This window comes from Perca fluviatilis, chromosome 2 (assembly GCF_010015445.1).
Source record: "Perca fluviatilis chromosome 2, GENO_Pfluv_1.0, whole genome shotgun sequence".
Taxonomy (NCBI): Eukaryota; Metazoa; Chordata; class Actinopteri; order Perciformes; family Percidae; genus Perca; species Perca fluviatilis.
Genome location: NC_053113.1, coordinates 16,730,446 through 16,739,974, shown reverse-complemented (window position 1 = coordinate 16,739,974; position 9,529 = coordinate 16,730,446). Strand labels below are relative to the sequence as shown.

The following is a 9,529-nucleotide window of genomic DNA, read 5'->3' as shown; positions in this document are numbered from 1 at the left end:
TTTCAGGTGAACCAAATATACACTAATGTTGCCTGCGTCTGCTTGTGTGAATAGGGAATTGTTTGCCAACATGTTCATAAACTAATAGTGTCAGTCTTGTGTTGGCAGCTTATTTGCTACCCCCAAGTGGTCAGAAAAAGATGAATCCATGCAGGTTTAACACAAATATACACAAGCAGACATTGAACTACACAATCCTTAAATGTAATGGTTTATTTAAAATGTGACTGAGAACATGTCTTCAAGCTGCAACGGAAATAAAATAAGTCACTTTAAGATTAACGGTTGTCTCAAAATACTTGAGCTGTATTGTGTCTGTAGGTTAAGATATATGGACTAAGTTTATCATTTTGTAAAATAATCTGTTACCTGCAGCACAGGGGTCATTTGTCTCAGCCTGATCACCTGAGTTGGTGAGGGTTTACATGCATATTATGAAATATATATTTGCTAAACTTTTATTTCCAACTGCTTTAGGAGATGGGATTTGTAGATTCTCCAAGAGTCTGAGAGAGTTTAGATGTTATCTAAAGAACACTTTTTACTTTTGTGACCGCATTTCCACACTGCTGAGCTGCACAACTTCTGGTCTTTGGATAAAACACATACGATAAATACACAGCAGAAAGATTAAACCGTGGAAAAAGTTCAACAAAAGACCAGTTTCAAACGGGACATTAACGTCACATTATTTAATTGTCCATCATGCATGTATTTCACTTCAGACACAGTAGTTACACAGCTGTAAGGGGTTGTAGCAGAATACTAACAAGGAAATACAAACAGACATGGTATTAGTACATAATATGTATCTTCTGGACGACTGGAGGACTGACCACACGCTCTTCAAGCTGCAATAGATATAATGAAAAATAAAAATTCATTGCAAAGACTTAAGCCTGTTCATACCAAAGATTTGACACCTGACAGTTTACACCAGTGCTACTATATGAGACAGTGTATCCTCTTCATAGCAACGACTTTGTAGACCTACTTCCATTTGAACTTCCAGCTCTTTTGTAGCTGTATATAATTTGTAGCATATGAATGAGGATAGTTAATAATTTCCAGTAGTGATGAAATGGCAAAACAAATAAAAAAGCATTTTTTTCTAATTATTTTTGATTTGATAGAGCATCTGGAGAATAGCATGACATGGGGGAAGATAGAAGTGATGACATTCAGCAAATACTGTAGGCCACAGATTGGATTTGAACAACGGCCGCGCTAAGGACTCAGCCTACATGGGGCACCGCTCTACCGGCTGAGCTAGAGGTCGTCCCACATAACATAACAGACAAGAGATCTCCCTCTTTTGTCCATTTCTCCGCCTCTAATCGGCAGTTCCATCGTTTAGGGGAGATGGTGTCACATCTGATCAGCCAAACATTTTCGACCAGCTGACAGTTTGTAACTGACTTGACCAGCTGACTTCGCTACGAGCTAATTGGCTGTTCAAACAGGTGACGTGCCTTACGTTCTAAAACCAGCCAATGTCGACTTGACAAACCGATTCGCAGGCGACACCATCAGACTGCTGCAACGTTCTAAAATGTTTTTTCCTCGTTGCAACTCTTTGGTGTGATCTGGGCTTTACAGTCTACACTAGTTGTATGCTTCATTTGGTTTTAGGTTACAAAATTGGCACTTTTACAATCTTTTAAACAATTCCAATGTACAGTTACATACGCCATAGTGCTGCTCTGTATGTTATTACAGTTTGTTACCTGCAACACAAGGGTGGATGTATTCTGTATCAGACTGGTCACCTTAAAAGGGAAAAAAGTAGAAAATTAGTCAAACTTGCATCATATGTTCAATAGCCTATCATATTAACATACTACCATAAATGACTATTCTGATAACTGTTCAGGTTGTTGTACAGCTACCACGGAGCAGTGTGTGCTGTGACTTCTGTGAATGAGGTTTAGAGAGAACTGATTTACTTGGCTGGTAGTAGTGCAGATCTTGACCACGGCTGGCTTCAGGTTCTGCACTTGGTGCTCCTGTATGAGCTTCAGGCTGTGGTTGATGCCTATGTCCTTCGGTAACTGTTGGAAGAAAAACAGATGACATGATCAGTAACTAATCTGGAGAGAATCATCTCTTGTTTGTCACTTTAAATCCCTCTCACCTCCTGTATGTACACCAGAACATGATCCTCCTTTTGTTCAACACGATCCACCAGCAGGGCACGTTTGAGCTGTGAGGAGACATTAATCAGCTGTTATCATGACAACAACTGACACAAATACTCAGTTTAAAGTTACTGTAATCACTCACCATGTTCAAAGACTCTGGGTCTGGGACAAATCCAGAGAGCATTTTGATATCCAGGATAACCATGTTTGTGCTGGACTCCTTTCCACTATATCTGTAATAAAAGTACCATAAAAATATGATGTCAATCTGGTGCTTTGGAAAGGCTCCATTTACAGTTTGTTTGAGCTTTTTAGAGTTTTAGCTACCAAGTTGTAAACATTCCTCCCCTGTCCATCCACCAACAGTTACATAGTTCAAGCCGGTAGATGCAGAGGATCGTTTGCCAAAATCTTCAGTAATCTACAATGTGTGGATCTTCTTGTTGATTACTTACAGGGATGTTAGGCTCAGACTGAGTTTGGGTCTTTTGCTGGTGCAGTCGGCCTCTGGTTTGACCTCAACACTGAGAGTGGTAACATCAGCAGGAGTTGGGATGTTATAGACAAGAGAAATCTAAACAAGGAAATGTTTAATATTGATCAAACTAAAAACAAAAAAAAAACATTATTTTTTGTGTCTGTGGTTTTGTTTTGTGTATGAGGTGTTTGGTTCTAATTGGAAAATGTATGGGTTGCACTGTTGTGTGCTGTGGTATGTTTTATTTGTTATTTGTTTTGTACAAAGTGGAGAATGTTGTGTGTGGACATTGGACTGGAAGCTGTGGAATTAATTACTGTTGTATTGGTGTCATGTAATTCTGTGTAGGATGGACCACTTAGATAGCCTAGAGCCTGGCTCAATTTTCATTTCCCTTCAGTACTAGTAGTATAGTGTTGGGTTTTTCCAGACAAATTTTTGGCGCGGTCCAATCAGCGAACAGAGGGAGTGGCTGAGAACAATGACGTTGAAGTTGTGCGCTAGAATTGTAGTTCCGTAATGGTGGCAGAGAAAGATGGCGAAGCGCCATTCGGGTCCGTTAGGCTACACTGCCGAATATCCAGAAGTTAAAGCCCGAGCAAGAACAATCTTTGCTGAGTTTTGTTGGTGGCCATGATGTTGTGGCCCTCCTCCCACGGGATTGGGAACAGTTTGATTTTCCAGTTCGCCGTTAGTGGTGAAGGAGTGGATAAGCGCGCGTACGATGCTAAGCTGAAGTCACAACCAAACATTAGCGATTGGTTATGGCAGATCCAGAGTGGTTCTGGGCAGATCCAATAGTTTTAAACTTCCGCCACCAAGGAAGTTAACGCTTTGTCAATGGAGAGTGGCCAGACTCTCTGTACTAATGGAAATGTAACGACAGTCTGGTAGGACCAGGCTATCACTTTAGAGGGATGACACATGAATAAAAAAACAATCAATCATAAAAAGTTGGTTCAAATGTACAGTATGAAGCATCAGGATTGGTGGTTTATGTACATCTGACCACTGACCTGTACTGCAGCACATGCAGTGCCCTTCACCTCCAGGCTGTACTTTCCTGTCACGTCCTGCAGCTGCTTCTCCTGGTAGAGCAGTTTGTTGTTCTGATTCACATCAAACATCAGCTGGCCACTGGGAGACTGGACCGTCACTGTGCTTGAACCCTCTGGACTGAACACCAGAGTGGAGTAGAGAGCCAGAGCCTGAAGAGCCACCACGGTGTCCTACAACACACACAAAAGAAAATACCTTATACTTATGTGCTTAAATTTATACAAATGTAAATGTTCTTTTGTTTACACCTGTATCAGCTTTCATATGTAGGAGTTCACTTTTATCAATTTCAGGTCTCTTCAATTGTTGATTTTCATACAAGAATCAATTAAGAAAATGACCATTTAAGACATAATATAATGCACATTTAGTTTTATTTGTAGTTAATGGGCTAAAACAACGCTGTTCTTGGTATGGTTTAACTGACACTAAACTGTTGAGGTATCGTTCAATGTCGCTGTCCTGTGAGAACTATGCATGTCTAAATAATGTGAGTTTCAGTTTTAAAATAATTTGAAAGATAAACTGAAGGCTTTAGTATTTTTTATAAGTGGATAAAATGATCCTTTACTTCTTAAGCTAAATACAACATCTAAAAAAACATTGAATTGAAGAAGCAGAAAAATGCATTGTCACAAACGTGAAAATAGGGCTGTTTTTCTTGTGCCATGCCATTGTTTGGGCTTAAGGTCAAGGCTAACTCATACAATAACTTTGTTTCATCTTATTTGTCCCAGAAGATATTACTGTATGTTTGACTCAAAGTCCAGCTTAACCCTGTCTGGGCTGTACCTGTGTGGAGGAGAATCCTCCATAATAGTTCTGCTGGCTAGACAGCCATCTAACGATGCGGCTGGCGTAGCCCAGGTCTTCAACAGTCGGAGAGGCACTGAGTTTAGCCAGCAGCACATAGGAGCTGATCTCCACAGAGAGAGCTGACGTTTCTGTTGCTGTCTGAGAAGCCCAGTGGAGGAAACCTCCTAAAAACAGCCATCCACAAAGAGACCAACAGGCACAGGGTAAGCTTTGTCACAGTAATGAAGCCAGAATGATTTCCTGTAGGAGGAGGACTCACCTTCTTGTAATACAACAGTGTCTAGGTGATTCAGTAGGTGAGCACGGGTCTCCATGTCTCCTGCCAGGGTGAAGACGTACGCCAGCAGAGCTGTGGTGTAGGTGTTGCTGAGGTCACTGATGGACTCCTTGAGGCAAGACAAGCTAGCATTCACAGGTCCATGAACCGCAGGGGATTCTAGAACAGATTCAAAAATACATTGTCTCTTTGCCGCTGTGGTTAACAAATCTCTATATTCAGGGAAACAAACAACTTCAGTAAATGGAGGCAATAACACAAAAAATGCGGTGGAAAGTGAGCTTTACAGTCCTTCCAGAGTTTTTGTGATTAAGGCGGGTAAAAATCTCTTTGATTATGCTGCACGCTTCTTAAAAACTGGCTGGAATAAAGGGATACTTTATGCCATTTCCATGTATGAAATTGCGGAACTTGCAAAAATGGAATGAAAAAGAGAAGAAAAAGCCATTTCCCCCAACATAGGCTACTCGAGGGAATTCTTTCTTGCCTATCGGAATAAAGTTGCAAGCCCTGTGGACTTAAATCATGCATCAACCCCACATGGAAAAGCCTAAGGCAGTAGCAAAAAGCAAAGAAAAGAGGCCCTGAGGGGGCTGCCTGTAAATAGCTTCGAGACGGGCGAGAAACAGACACCCGTCACCATTATAACTGTCAAACCAGATCTCAAATACATAAACTCGATGATTACATTTCATTTGAGGATTTTATGAAGGAGTAACTTGCTCTGTTTACAGAAACATGTCTCTCCACGAGGACAGCACATGCATTGACATGGGAGGATTTATAGTTATAAGAGTGTGGGGATCTTGATAAGGTAGTCGTCTCCCAAAAATCCATCGGGACTTCTGTATGTTGATGACAGCTAGGGGTCTTCATTGAATTTAAAGTGCTCAAGATGAGTAAGCACTAGAGACTATGAGCTGCTGTCTGTATCTATCAGGCCGCTTTTACCTTCCACGGAGCTTGGCAACTCGCCTTCATTATTCTTGTCTAGTGTCCTAGTGACAAATGAATAAAGAAGCTGCGGAAATAATAACTGTGGATGTAGCTTCAATGCTGCACTTCCCATCGGGCTGACCAGCCGGGTTTTTATTTCTTGGGGATTTCTACTACATGTCAGCTATCATCCTTCATCTAGCAATCTCTGCAACAGTATCGTCATTCACTAATTTCCTCGGCTTCCACTCTCAGAGCTACTTGACCAATGCTTCGTATTCCCAGACGATATAAGTTAGCAAGTCAGCCTCCTCGTAGGTTTCCACATCATAACTGCTCATCTCCCTTCCAACATATAGACAGAAGTCGGAGAGAAAACCACTCCTGAAAAACTATAAATAATGGACTGAGAATGGGGTGGAGGAGCTTAGAGATTGTTTTGACTCTACGATTGGCGCGATGTTTCTTGATGCATGCTCTGATTGTCATGAATTGACAGACACAATCACTATGTTATATTAAGTTCCGTGAAGAAACTAAGTTATCACCTTTTGCGGATACAATTCAGTGTTTGAATGAGAAAAGGGCTGCATTTTGAGAGAGAGAGAAACTGATGTAGTAAAGGAAAAGAGAAGGAATTCTGAAGGTGAAAGTTTTCACAGCAAAAAAATAGATTTTAAGAATAAGGTTGAGCAAAAGATTTTCGTAAGGTAATGCAAAATCAAGCTAATGGGAGGGATTAAATACAATGTGGGTAGGAGGGAAACAAAGTGTAAATGCTAGACAAATTGTGGCAAATTTGTTAACGATTTAAACATCTTCTATGGAAGATACCATGAGAGTATAACCTAAAAAATAGGCCACGTAGCATTACCTGTGATCAGATTGGTAGCTATGAACATATACAGCTTTCAGAACAAGAAGTAGCCAGGTGTCTCTATAATTAGACCAATATAAAGCCTCATGGGCCCGATGGTATTCTCAAGGATAGGGTGTTAGCTAGTATGTTCTCAACAGCTTAAAGGGGTTCTTACTCTCAGCTGTTTCAAATTTTGCTGAATTGTGGTGTTTCTTTCCAAATCTCATGGAAGAAATCCACACTAATACCTTGTGCCTCTAGGTCTCAAGGCCGCGTTTCTCCCTTGGAGACTCTCCAGACCAGTGGCACTCTCACTCCACTCTTAGCTAAGGGGAGGTATGGAGAGGTGGTCAGCACCCATTTAATGGCTTCTGTTGAAAATCAACTTTGACCCTTGCCTAATTTGCCTATAGGGCCATATAGGGGCACAGAGGATGCAGCTCTTACCTTGTAAATCAAGTGAAGCAACATTTGCAAAAACAAAAAATCACTTTTTACTGATTTTACTGCTGCTTTAATACTATGCAAATTGACATTCTTTAGAACAACTTCATAGGATGAATGTAATGGCGGCTTATTCACTGGATTAGAAGTTTCTTAACTGATTCCAAATACCAGAGAGTAAGTTAATGAAAGGGCTTACTCAGATGAGCTTGTTATAAATAACACTGGAGCACCCTATTACACAGGTGTTGTCAACTCTGGTTGTTTCTATTTATATAAATGAAATGAGACTGTGCACAGCACCATTGTTAGTTTAATAAATATGCTAATGACATGGGCCTTTGTGGGACTTCTCACAGAAAATAATAATGCAGCACATGAGGAAGCTTACTTTTAGCTGAAGTCACTTACTGTAGGACGGAGTCAGACTGTTAAATTGGAAATTAACGCGGACTAAAACAAAAGAACTTTATAATACAAATGAAAACCGGTGAGAGGCCAGTAACTTAAACCCTGTTGTAATTCCTAACAGCGGCCTGCAGGGAAGTAGTTGAAAATTTCAAGTATTTGGGTACAATCATTGATCGCACTTTGGGTTTTAACGTTAACTCAGAGAGATTTTTAAGAGAGCCAACCAACAGTTGTTTTTAATTAGAAAATTGAGGAGTTTTGTGGTCATCCTACCATCTCTTGGAGTTGGCATATAGGTCCTAGTAGAAAGTATTTTACAGCTCTTACATAACTGCCTCTATGGTAACCTGAATGTGAAAGACAAAAACAAGCTTTCCAAAATTGTTAATATTGTAGGAAGGTGATTGGCAAGTCACAAAGCTGCAGCTTGTGGGATGTATTTGATAATGTGGTATTCTTGCAGCCAGGGTTGACAGATATCAGCAGATACCCTTGCACACCCACAATTCAAACTTTGAGTTTGAGTTGCTTCCATCTGGCTGTAGATTCATAGGGTTCCATAGGGCCAGCTCAGAAACATTTATAAGAGATCTTTACTCTATGCGATACGAACTTAACTTAAAATGTTAAATGTATTAATTGTAGATCGACACTCACCTTTATCTTAACTGCTTGCACTGCTTTCATTCCTGTTGTTGCATGTTGGATGGTATTAGGAGCTGTACTTGTTAACTGTGGTGTATTTCTTAATGTAATTTTATATTGGTGTCATTGATGTCGGAGAAGCTCAAAGACAATTTCCACTGAGGTGGACACAATAAAGTTTAACTCAAATCAAATCAACAGAAACATCCACAACCACAACAGTACCCCTCCTAAGGGATGATCCCAGACGCCCCAACAAACAAAAAGTCAATCCCGGAGGGCTGAGAGGACCGAAGGGGAAAATATCAAAAGATTCAAAACAAAAGGTGTCCAGGAACCAAAAACGCACCTGGGCAGGAGGCCTGGAGAGGTGAGGGGAGGCAGAGAGTCAACGGAACTGGGGAAAGAGGGAACTTGGGAACTGCTGACAGAGGGCCTAGGAACGTGAGCTGCAGCGGTAAACCACGGAGCTTTAGGGAGCTCGCCCCTTAATAATAGTCATGGCCCCTGAAATTAATTAGTGAAATTTTATGCGGGTCTCTAAAAAATATTACAGCTGTGTAATTTTGATCGTGTAATTCTCAGTTTTGTGTAATGTGACTAATCGTGGGATTATTATGTGTAAACTGCTAAAAATATCATTCATGCATGATGGCGATTTCACTTTCAATAAAGATAATCTATATACATGCTATTCTTGATATGACCATCAAGGCATGGTACGCTTGGCGTGGGTGTAAATTCAACTCATGTTTAGGCACATAAGGTAACTCAAAGATTCGTGAGGAAAATATAAACGCTGGAGAGCCATTAATCAAAGCACGCTAAGTCCTTGAAATCCATTCTGGCAGTAAGCATCATATAGCCATGGCAAAAGAAACAAGGCAGTTTAATAATTCTTTGTTTTTTACTAAGAAATTGTGTATTGCGCTGACGCATTAGCACAACCGATCTTCACTTGCTGCAGGCCCTGTTAGCACACCTGCCACCATGACGCCGCTGGGAAAGAAGCTGAAAAATAACTGAAGATGATCCTAATCCCTCTTGCCTCTCTTCTCTCAAGTAAATTGTAATAGCACAGCAGTGGAGATGCTTGGAAGAGTCCATATACATGGCTGTTAAGGATGGAAGCTTAAAAGGCCCGCTATGGTCTAATTGGGAACGAGGGGCCTCGGTGCACTCTGCGTAGCCTGGAGTAACTCTTAACCGTTGTTTTCATGTGGAAATCTCAAAGACAGCCTGATGCTTTGTTTATAGACCATTTGGTGGCTGGCTGTTTGCTGTTTGACCTATTCTACTCCTCTGTCGAGAAGTATAATAGGGTAAATCCTTGTAGTGCATACACTTTGTGTAGCTGTTGTGTGTCTTGGAAGTCATTGTAAGTCACAAGCGCATCTAAAGTTGACTCTGGTGGAGGTTCCAATTCTGGCAAGGGTAGCACATTATTTAAACAAGATGGTTGA

General features: G+C 40.8%; 1 pseudogene; it reads right to left on the bottom strand.

Annotated features, from left to right (window-relative positions):
- Positions 1-663: 663 nt before the first annotated feature.
- On the bottom strand, positions 664-9,058 carry LOC120551316 (annotated as a pseudogene).
- Positions 9,059-9,529: the final 471 nt, after the last annotated feature.